The sequence below is a fragment of the Lepidochelys kempii genome, chromosome 14 (genome assembly GCF_965140285.1).
Source record: "Lepidochelys kempii isolate rLepKem1 chromosome 14, rLepKem1.hap1, whole genome shotgun sequence".
NCBI classification, from domain to species: domain Eukaryota; kingdom Metazoa; phylum Chordata; order Testudines; family Cheloniidae; genus Lepidochelys; species Lepidochelys kempii.
In genome coordinates, this window is record NC_136393.1 from 38797985 (window position 1) to 38810284 (window position 12300).

The following is a 12300-nucleotide window of genomic DNA, read 5'->3' on the forward strand; positions in this document are numbered from 1 at the left end:
CTGCCTGGCCCTCAGTGCTGAGCCAGGCCCTGTAAAATGTAACCAGACTTTTACAACTATGATGCTTCTCGGGGTGCCCAGGGCTGGGAGTCACCTTGTTACCCCCTGCCTCCAGCACGAGGGAGTCCTGCCTGTGCTGGCTGAGTGAGAGCTCCGGACACAACTGGCCGCTCAGACGCTCTCCTTTGGTCTCCACCAGCCCTGCAGCCTCACAGTCGATGCACCCCAGCTCCTGAGTCCCTTCAAAGTGTCCCCTTCTGGCATCCACCCCGATCGCTGGGTTCCTTAGTTTCACCTTACCGCCCCCGCCCCTCTGTCACACAGCACTTGAGTTCAGTCACAGTAAAACAAAAGGGAATTTATTTGAGAAAGAACAGAGATTCACACAGAAACAAGAGTGAGTGACAGAAGCAAATGGCTACATACAAAACAAAATCATAAAGCACAAACTAGGGCCTAAGCTTACTCATGGTCACCTTTCCTATCTAATAAAGTAGATTCTCACCCCAAAGTTCAGTCTGTCACAGGGATTGCAGGCCCCATGGAGCTAGGACCTGGTCTTTCATAAAGCACCCCTGCTCGGCCAGGTACCTCCTCAGTGAACGAGTGCAGCCTCTTTCTCCTATCATATATGGAATCAGTCTTTTGTCTTTATTCCCAGACAGGGCCGTCCCCTCCCTGTCATTTCGTCTTTTTTGCTTCCATAGGGTTTTGATGTTTATAGTGTCTTTGGCTTTCCGTTGATTGTTCTGGGTTGGTAAACAACTGAGCGATACATTACATAATAGATGAGCCAGGGAGGGATGACAACTCCCTCCCAGTTAAATGGGCCATCACCAAGACACGATTCCTTGCTGACTAACTCTTACTCCAAGACCATAAGGGCAAAACTTTTAGTACAGCTACATTATTCCCTATATGTACACCTCGCAATAATTGAGTATCAGTACATTACAAGCTTTCAGTAGACACCTTGGATGCTACCCTTTATGGATAAACACGTTGAAAAAGATGTATTAGTTGTAGTGAGTTTGTCAGGTCTGAGACAGGAGTTGCTTGTAAACAGCAAACTCTTTGCCAGTTGGCACCAAGGGGCCCCTGTGTCACAGCAATCCCTTCGCTGTTGCATGCATGATACCAACTAACCCTATACTTTCTCTACCCGTCATTAAAGCCGCAGACCACTCTCACATCCTATCTCACTGCTGTCAGTACCCGTTCCAATACAGAATCATTTAGGTCAGTGGTTTTTCAAGGTTTTTTTCATTTGCGGACCTCTAAAAAATGTTGAATGGAGGTGCAAACCCCTTTGGAAACCTTAAACATAGTGTGTGGATCCCAGGTTGAAAACTACTGATTTAGGTTGTGTCAATAGCAGGGCACTGAGGATGCCTTGCCCCGGGCAGTGAGGACCTCTCAAGGTTCCTTCCCACCCTGCATTTCTGTGATTCACACAGGAACGTAGAGTGGAGCAACTCCTAGCTTGTCAGCGGCAAGGACATCCTTGGGGTTCACAATGCCTGAGATAGGTACTCAGGCTCCCTGGACAATGAATGGGGAGCAACAGGGCTAAGACTGGGAGTCACAAAAGCCAGCGTGCTCTGCAGGCAGGTGCCTAAGGTAGCCCCTGGGAGATGCTAAGCACAGGAGTGTGTCCCAAACCCACCCCCTCAAAAAGTTCAGCACCTAAATCCTGGCTGGAGGGAGGTGCATCCTTCTGACTGGGGCTCTCAGCCCCTCTCTTTGAATCAGACACAGCTGCCCCATAACTCTGAGCCTCAGGGGGTCAGCACTCCCCAATGACATGGGAGACCCTGGATCCAGTCCCCCTGCTCTACAGGTGTGTTCATTATTTATAATCAACCAATTATGACCCTACTTGGAGCGTAGCTTTTAGAAGGAGACTCCAGCCTTTCTGTAAAGTCTCCAGATGATGGCAACTCCACCACATCCCTTGGTAAATGGTTCAGAGTTGCTCCAAGACAGGGGTAGGCAACGTGTCCATAGTAAAAATTGTGATGTCCATGGCAATTTGAATCTGGGTTGAATGACTGAAAGACATAACCCTTTCTGCAATGTCTGTCACTAAGTCCAGTAATTTTGTCAAGTGTCCGTCGCACAACATGGTGGTGCTGACCTGTGCTCCAAGAACGATTTGGGGATCTGGAAAAGCAACCTTACAGTGAAAGACTCAAGAACCTCAAACTATGTAACTTAACAGGGAGATGGAGAGCAAAGCTTCCACAAAGAGTTGACTTGAAGTACCTACAGGGAGGGTGTTGATGGTTGCCAGGGACTCTTTAGTCTCCTAGACAAAGGCGAAATGAGAGCCAATGGCTGGCAGCAGAAGGGAGACAAATTTGGGCGAGAAAGAAGGGGCACATTTTTAACAGAGAGGGCAATTGGCCATTGGAACAGTTTGTCCAGGGCTGTGGTGGATTCTGGGTCATTTGCAGTCTTTAAATCAGGGCTGGATGCCTCCTTCTAAAAGATCCTCTCTAGCTCCGGGACAAGCCAGGGGTGTTGCCAGGGGTGGGCTCGGGCTAGAGGGGGTTCACCCCCTGCCAGATCTGAGCGAGCCTCCCGCTTGGTGAGAGCCCGTTGGCTGCCCAGCAGGGGGACGTGCAGGGAGAGTCCCCATGGCCCGGTGTGGTGCTTCGGGCAGAGTCCATCCTGAGCATGCCCACTGTGCCAGGCCTGTCCCCGGTGTGGGGAGTAAGATGGAGGGAGGGGAGGGGAGGGGAGGGGAGGGGGAAGGGGCTGCGGGGGAGGGAGGGAGACAGACACAGCCAGCTGCTGCCATCGGCACTGCCACACGGCTGCCTGTGCTCCCAGCCCCCCACCGCCCTTCCCTTTCCCCTCCAAACCCCCATCATAGACCCCCCAATTAATCCCTTCCCACAGTGCCCCTCAACCCTCTCCCATAGCCCCCCAACCAACCCTCTGCCATAGACCCCCCAACCCTCCTGCGGTCCCCAGCCAACACCCCCACCACAGACCCCCATATAACCCCCAACCCTCCCCACAGCTCCTGTTTAAACCCATCCAACCCCTTTTACCCCATCCCCAAATAAACACATCCACCCACCCCCGGAGAAACCCAAACCCCACAAAACCTCCTTCTGCCACATCCCCCACCCACCACACTACACCAACCCCCTTCTCCCCACATATATCCACCTCATGGCACACCCCTCCAACTACACACCCCCAGAAAACATCACCCTGACAGCACCCCCTCACCCCACCCAGACCTCCCCCCGCCACTGCTCATCATCCCCCCAGCTCCATTGCCTAATAAACCCACCTCTGAAAACCGTCCCTACGCCCCCATCCCCCACCATCCTCAAACCACTTCCCTCCCCACACCTCCCCCTGTCTTCACCCCAGCCCCTCCTGCCACTGCTCCAGCACCCCGACTCCCCCCAGGGCCCTTTTGTGGCCCCCAACACCCCGGTCCATCTACCCTACCCATCAGCCCGAATGCCCCCAGCTCCTGGCTACACCAACCCCCTTCTCCCTTCTTCAGTCGCTCCGGTCCCCTGGGGCTCACCCCGGAACCCCCCACAGGCCCCTCACCGCTTTACCCTGGCACCAGCATCCTACCTTCACCGTATGTGGGGCTGGGGACCTTCCTTGTCCCCTTGGGGTGGTCAGAGGTCTGAGCCCCACTCATTGGAATGAGCCGCCCAGCAAATCTGAGAGCGGGGAGAGCCAACAGGCCAGAGCAGGGCGCCGGGCCCAGCCCCACAGCACGCTGCTGTGGGGTGAGCATGGGGCAGGCTGGCTCTCCAACCTCCCTCCCCTCCTTGCTGGGGCCTCATCTCCGCACCAAGCTGGGATAGAGACAGCCACCCCGACACCGGAGAGTGGGGCCTGACCATTTCCCTGAGCTCCCCCAAAGGGTATCTTCACCAGCCCCCTAGGGCGATGGGCCTGAGGGGGGAATCGCTGGCTGGAAAGCTCCAGCCTCTGCTGTGCGGGAGATGTGACTACAATGATCAGAATGGATTTTTTTCACCTTAAAATCTATGTATCTAGGAGCTCCTCTCCCCCCTCCTCTCCCCTCTCTCTTTCCTCAGCTGAGGAGAAAGGAGCACAGTGCAAACCACCTCCAAAGATTTTGACAGAAAACTGAAAACAACAGAACATTTTTTTGAGAGAGAGAGAGAGAGAGAGAAAAGGTGGGTGAGGTGTTATCTTTGATTGGTCCAACTTCTGTTGGTGGGAGAGACAAGCTTTCACGCTTACACAGAACTCTTCTTCAGTCTGGGAAATGTACTCGGTATCACAGCTAAGTACAAGGTGGAACAGATAGTCTATCATAGCTCACACACATTTCAGGGGACCATTCAAGTTGAAATGTCCCATTTAGTCGGGGATCGGTCCTGCGTTGAGCAGGAGGGGTTGGACGAGATGACCTCCTGAGCTCCCTTCCAACCCTGAGAGTCTATGATTGGGGACAAAACTGTGTGAGCGAACACACTGCAATGTCACTCCAAGCGACAAAAGTCTCCTGTTTTTGCAGCAAAATAAAACCGCCTCAACGAGAGGCGTAGAGCTTTTTGTGGCAACGTTTTGGCAATAAACTGTCAGTGTGGACACCACGCTCAATGATCTTTCCCAGTGTTGTTCCTCGCTGTGAGCAGACTGTCTCCAGGGCAAGAAGCTTCACAGCTTCCACCTTCCTGGGTCTGACCTCGGATCATTCAGCATCCCCTTCCTCACCGTGTGCCTCCCGCAGTGAGTCCGCACAGGCGGGGCTCCCGCAGAAGCCAGAGGGCCCTGCACCCCAACTCTGCTGTCAAACGTAACTCTCAGCCAGCCAGTAAAACAGACGGTTTATTAGACGACAGGAACACGGTCTAAAAGAGAGTTTGTTGGTACAGAGAATAGGACCCCTCAGTCAGGTCCATCTTGGGGGGCAGGGAAGCCAGACCACATCTGCGCCTCCCTCCGTTTCCCCAGCCAGCTCCAAACTGAAACTCTCCAGCCCCTCCTCTGGCCTTTGTCTCTTTCCCCGGCCAGGAGGACACCTGGTCTCTTTGTTCTCTGACACCTTCAGTTGGCACCTTGAGGGGAGGGGCCCAGGCCATCAGTGGCCAGGAGACAGGGAATTAGCCAGTGTCTATGCTGAAGGTATGACACTGGCCCTCTGGGGCTCTGCAACTATCATATCCCCTTATCCCCCCACCAAGATACTTAAGAAATGCATAGGGGAAACTGAGGCACCCACAGAGGATTCAGAGAAAACATAAAGAACAGTCTCACTTCGTCACAGTGCTACATAAAAAAAACCCCTTAATAATAATAACAACTTTTTTTGTTCTACACATAAAAGCACACAACTCATATTTTAATATCCATAGTCTTAAACTTTCTGATGCGATGGATGTGCCCTCTCTCCACCACCACAGCAGCCCCCAAGCTGGGCTTGGGAAGAAGTGGGGTTCTCTCCCCCACCACAGTAGCCCCCGAATTCGAGGTGGAAAGGACGGGGGGTGGGGCGGGGGGCTCTCCCTTGCCAAAGCAGCCACAGAGCTGCAGCTGGGAAGGAAGGGATACTTTCAAATCTGGGGGCGGTGGAGAGGCTTTGTTTGTGTTTGTGTGTGTGTGCGTGTTCTCTTGGGAAGCAGAGAAGCATCAGGTCAGAAAACCCCTCCTCCATTATAGTCTCCAAAAAAAGTCTCTTATATTACAAAAATTGTAAGTAAAAGCCAGGCAAGGCATGTTAGATTATCTTTTGTTTTCGCTTGTGCATTTTTCCTTGGCTGGAGGGAGGTTTATTTCTGTTTTTTGTAATTTTGAAACTAAGCCTAGAGGAAGTTCTGATGGGTTTTTGAATCTTTTGTTACCCTGTAAAGTTATCTTCCATCCTGATTTTACAGAGGTAATTTTTACCTTTTTGTTTTTAAATAAAATCCTTCTTTTAAGAACCTGACTGATTTTTCCCTTGTCCTAAAACCCAGGGGTTTGGGTCTGTACTCACTTTGTAACCAATTGGTTAGGATATTGTTCTCAAGCCTCCCCAGGAAAGGATATTTTGGGGGGAATAGGAACTCCAAATGGTCCTTTCCCTGATTCTTTGTTAAATCACTTGGTGGTGGGAGCATACCGTCCCAGGGCAAAGAATTTGTGCCTGGGGGAAGTTTTAACCTAAGCTGGTAGAAATAAGCTTAGAGGGCTTTCATGCGGGTCCCCACATCTGTACCCCAGAGTTCAGAGTGGTGAAGGAACCTTAACGGGGGGTGGGGGGTGCAGGCTCTGGGGTGGGACAGGGAAGGGGATGAGGAGTTTGGGGTGCAGACAGGGTGCCCTGGGGCAAGGGCCAGAGAGAAGGATTCCCCCAGCCCTCTCCATGCAGGCAGCAAAGAGCTCCGGGGGTGGGCCCCCTACATTCCCCCCCACATCCCCCTCCCACACCACACTCACCTCACACCACTGTCACTGCACTTGCTCCTAGGGCCCCTCTCAGGTACAGGAAGCCCACTCGTCTCCCCCGGGGTGGGTGTCACCGAGGGGGGAAAGCCTCGGTGGGGGTGGGGCTGCCCTTGTCCAGCGTGGAGCAGGAGCGGTGACTGCAGGCGGGGGGACCCCCTGTGCTGGTGGAGGGTCCCGCCAGAAAATGAAAGGGTCTGAGGGGGAAGGGCAAGCTCGGGGTCAGTCTGCCCTGGCAGTGGTAATTGGGGGGCACTAGGGCCCTGCGATGGCAGGTGATGCAGGAAGGCAGCATGGAGCTGCATGGGAGAGACAGGGATGCTCTGGGCTGGGGGGGGAGGTGCACAGGAGCAGCAAGTGGGGGCCAGGGGACACTCGGGGGAGGCACATGGGGGCGGCAGGCGGGGCCGAGGGAGAGACTCGGCCCCGAACCCAGGTGGATCCGGGAGCCCAGGCCCTCAAGATTACTGGAGCCCAGGCACCATGGGCCCATACAACTTGCCGCCCCTGTCCCCACGGCCATGGCGGTAGCGGGTTGCTGGGGCGGCAGCATGCTCTCCAGGAACCCTCCAGCCTTCCCTATCAGCTCCGCAGGAGCAGAGCCCGGACTGGAGCAAGGGAAACGCAGAATCCTTCCCTCAGGGCTGTCCAGGGTGACCAGATGCCCCGTTTTTATCGGGACAGTCCCATTTCAGGGGACTTTTTCTTATATAGGCGCCAATTACCCCCCACCCCCTGCCTCGTTTTTTCACAGTTGCTATATCTGGTCACCCCAGGGCTGGCGCATTGAGAGCAGAAGTCCCTCTGGCAGTTAATGTTGCTCTAAACAAAGCGGGCGAGGGGTGTGCAGCTTCTTGACACACCATGTAAAGTGATCAGTTTGTAGGGAGGCATAAAGCCCTACACTGATTGCTCTGAGAGGATTCCCCCAAGCAATTGGGGAAGGCAGGACTTTATTCCTTACCTCTTGTAACAGGGCAACAAAGGGTTAAGGAGCTGCTCTGGCCTCAGCCAGCCCCACTCCAACACACCTGCAGGGCAAGCACAGACTGGGGGGAGGATTTAAAAGGGAGCAGGAAAGCTCCCTTGTGGGTAGACTTGGCAAGAGGTGGAGGGAGAGAGGCTGTCTGGGTCTTTGGAAGCACTAGGATCTGGAGAGAGGTCTCTGGATCCTCAGGATGTGCAGGTTAGGAGACATGTGGTTCCTGCCTAGGCCAGATAGGGGCACCGTTTAGGGGGGAGCAGGGGAGGGCTCTTGCCCCCATGTTTTGGCCCAGAGGCCTGCTCACAGGGCATGCCCTAGGCCCAGATGAAGCTCCTAGCTTCAGCACAGCTTGAGTGTGATAAGTTCTGTGCTGCTCCCAGCTTCCCCCTTTGAGCCTGGGAGTTTGTTTATAAACAGAGGCAGGGTGATTAAGATCACAAAAGGCTTGTCATTCAATTCAATTAAGGATCATTGGATGATCCTGAAAGCATTGCCAGGTAGGCCAGTTAAAAGATAGGAAACAAAGGTTAGGAATAAATAATCTGTTGTCAGACTGGAGAGAGGTAAATAGTGGCGTCTCCCAAAGGCCTGGCCAGGGACCAGTGCTGTTCAGCATATTCCTCCATGATCTGGAAAAAGGGATAAAGAGTGAGGTGGCAATATTTGTGGATGATACGAAATTACACAAGATAGTGAAGTCCAAGACTGACTGCAAAGAGTTACAAAGGAATCTCCGAAAACTGGGTAACTGGGCAACACGATGGCAAATGAAATTCAGTGTTGATAAATGTGAAGTAATCCAAATGGCAAAATATAATCCCAATTATACATACAAAATGACAGGATCTAAATTAGCTGTTACCTGGCAAGAAAGGGATCTTGGAGTCCTCGTGGCTAGGTTCTGTGAAAACATCAGCTTAACATGCACCGCTAATAAAAAAAGCGAACAACATGTTGGGAATTATTATTGGGGCTCTGCCTCAGCCTGCAGCGCCCTTGCTGGGCTTGGTAACTCTCTCTGGGTGCATGCATGCCCCCTTCTTTGGGGCCAGTAGAGGAACCCTCTCCCACCTTGACACAGGTAGCAGCCCAGGCCTCTGTACTCAACAGCTAGGTCTGCTCTTTTCTCTTTGCTGCAGGTTTCCCTGGGCACATCCTACCTCTCTTCTCAAGATCCCTTCTCGGCTTTCCTTGCAGCTTTCAACTTCCTACCTAGTTCTCATTCCAGTTCACAGCCCAGCTGAGCTTTATCACTGCTGAACTCTGGTTCTTTTGGGACCAATACATGGTCCCTCTAAGATAGGACTCATTCTGTAATCAGTTGAGCTAAGCCCCAGGCTCTGCAGCCCAGGGGAAAGCACTCTCCTTTCCCTGTTACACACCTGCTCTGCCCAGCCCTGCTCTTATTGGGTTGAGGAGGTGAGTCTTGCCCACATACTCAGTGTTTAGCTGATGGCCATATTTGGGCTGGGGAAGAAATTTTCCTCCAGGGCAGGTTGGCAGAGTCCCTGGGGGGTTTTCACCTTCCTCTGCAGTATAGGGCACTGTTCACTTGCTGGAGGCTTCTCTGCACCTGAAAGTCTTTAAACCATTATTTGAGGACTTCAATAGTTCAGACACAGGTTAGGGATTTATTACAAGCGTGGATGGGTGAGATTCTGAGGCCTGGATTGTGCGGGAGGTCAGACTAGATGATCATAATGGTCCCTTCTGACCTTAAAATCTATGAGTCCATGAGTTCAGACCTCTCCACTTCAGACCTGGTACCAGATGAGCTAAGTTCACAAAGGCTCGACTGGCTGCAGTTGGAATTTTCTTGGTTCTGGTGATTCTGACATTCAGGCCCTTCATCATTCAGAGACTGACAGGTTTGTTGAGAGGATGATGAAACCCCATCGCTGATCAGAAGGAGGTCAGAGTCCATTCTCTAGGAGCTGAAGGTTCATTTGTCCTGCTGCGGGAAGTGGAGCTGGAGAGCGGAGATGTTATGTGAATGAGACTGCATGATGGAGTTGGAGACTGAGGGACGGGAGCCTCCTCCCAGAAATGCTCCCACGAGATCAGGTTTGAGGACATCTCTGGGGAGGCTCTTGCGAGGAAAAAAACAAGGGTGGCTCATTGATGGAGATTTTTCTGTCCCAGGGATGGGGGAAGCTCCCACCCAGGCTATGCAGCAGGGATCCCATTTCTCCCCCAAGAAACCCATATGCCCAAAGAAGTCAATGGCTCTTACCTCCATGAGGGAGCGGGCTCTTCCCTCTCAGCCTCTTTGAGAACTACCACTGATTGGCTTCCTAGGACAAGGGACCTGTCCCCACTGCTCCCTGAGGTGGCTCAGCTTCTGACTGCACCCATCTGGGAGGCTGTCACACACCCCGGGGCCTAGAAGACATGGGGGGAGGAAGCTCCTCTTCATGTCAGACTCTGAGAGCCCAGAGAAGGGCCAAAGGAAGAATAAAGGGCAGGAGATTAAGCTAGCCCAGAGCCTTTGTCCCATCCTCACCTCCTCAAATGTGGAGCTTCCTGAGCTTCAGTTGGACAGACAGTCTGTAGCCCTGACCCAAAGTTCCTTCTGCACCATATGGGGCAGGAAGATCTCTGCCTGGGAGCACGTGGAATGGGATGGGGTGAGATCAAGGAAAGAGGGGAGGGATGTGGGTGTGAAGGAAAGAGCTCCTGCCTCAGATGAAGGAATTTGGGGGGCCGAGGGAAGGACCAAGGTCCACAGAGAGGGGAGAGAGTTTCTGTGAGTGCCAGGGGCCTCCATTTCCACTTCCACTAGCCCTCCATTTACAGTGAGACAGAGCAGTACCTGCAGCAGGGAGCAGGACTTGCTGAACAGGGAGGGGAACTTTGAAGAGCATCAGATGAGCCACAGCCCTTGCAGCGCCTCGGGCATCTGGTGCAACTGCCGGATGACGTGAAGCTGGCCCATGATCTTGGCTGTGACATCCTCGTGCTGCAAGGGAACGAGACCATGTCAGAGACTGAGACACTCCCCAGGAATGAGGGAGGATTAAGGGCACATGGAACCAGCACCTGGTCCCTGAGCTCCCACTTCACGCCGCCCCTTGCCTCCAAAACCCCGCCCCCCCCACCCCAGCTCCATTCTCTCCCCACTCATCCAGTCGCTCACACTTATGGCCAGTAAAAAGTGGTGGGCCCTGGTCCCCCCTGTTCCGGCACCCCTGGAGGAGAGTGGGAGAGGATGAAGAACTCCTTTCAAATATAACCCACCTCCCCCCGACCTCAAAAAAGCACAATTTGCCAGCAACTGCAAAACACGGACCTAACCTATCCGGGCCAGTCACGTTGTATTGTGTGTGACATTCCCGTCCTGGGGCTGTTTATGTCTTTGAGAATGTGAACCCTGCAGACCTGGGTGTTTCTCTACGTAATGTGACTTCAGTGCTCCTGATAAGAGCCATTGTTTGTAAATGTTTCAGTAGCAGACATATTTATCATTCATGTACATACAGATATTTATTCATAATTAGAACTGGTCAAAAATAGCAATGGTGGAGAGGTTCATGAAAATTGAAGAAGAAACCACTCCCCCCCCCCCCCGCCATATTCTTCAAACTTATTTGCAAATGTTTTTAATGATCAAATTTTTGTTTAGTTTTGGTGGGAAAAACTCCACCTTCTCTCTCAAGTGGGCAGAGAAATCCAAAATGTTTTTTTTTTAAAAAAGGGAACTTTGTTCAAATGAACAATGTAATCCAAAGTGGCATTTTTCGTTAAAAGGTTGCATTGTCAGTGTAAAACCCTTTTGAACCAGCTCTATTACTGTATAACAGGATGAGTTTATTTTTCATGATGCATTGTTTGGGCCAAGTTCCAAGTGGTATTTCAGTCTTTGCACAGCTCTTCTCTTCTTGCGTCTGCACCTCTCATAAACTGTGGCCTTAATCTCGGTTTAACACTTACATGCAGGTTTAACTTTAATTAGTGCTGTGAATAATTCCATTTCAATGGGACAACTCTGAGGTCGGGTTTACGCTACAGCCCTATATCGGTGTACTACGTCATTTATTTAATTTTCTTTCTTTTATATATGAAAGTTCTTGAGAGGTTAAAGCAGGTAAAATATATGAACAGGTTGGGACAGTCCAAGTTTGTCCATGCAAAGTGACAGCAGAGATGTGGGATCTGCTAGTTTTCCATAAGTCTCTCAGGGTTACCCAGGATAACTTTGGGGATCTCTGTCTTGCATCGGGAATGTTCCCTGAAAGTGTCCAAACAGCTCAGAGATACAGAACCATTCCCTGGATCCATTCTTATAGCTGTCTTCCCCGGAAAAGAGTCTGACAAGTGTTCCTGTCAGCTCATTGCTAAGTTATCTGCCAAAACACTAGAGTTTTCAGGTGCCTAAGTAGCCCCTGGAATCATGGTGAAATTATCCTCCCCGCCATCACCAGAATTGGAAATGGTGCCCCGGAGTGCACGGTACCCTACCGTGCTTCCCACATGGGAGCTGCATTAACAGGCAACTCTGCAAGTTATCTGCATGCCTCTGCACGTGACCCCCACGCCTCTCCATTTCCTTGGCCACATGGATCCTGTCCCCATGCTGGCGGCTAATCCAGAAAAAGAGGGAAAGAGCTCACCATTGCGACCACCTGAGGGATGTGTTGGGTTGAGATCAGCTGGTCAAAGCAGGCAATAGGGACAGAATCTGAGATTGAAGCTCCTCGAGGGACCTCTGACCTTTCCAGACCTGCCCTTCAATCACACACAGCGATTGTAAAGTTGAATGTGATAGTAACTAGACCCATTTTAAACCCTTCACCACACAAGACAAAGCCCTTAGGATTCATCATGAACTATTTATGTCTCCTCCCCTGGCTCCCTGCAGCCACCAGCCACCTTGGCCA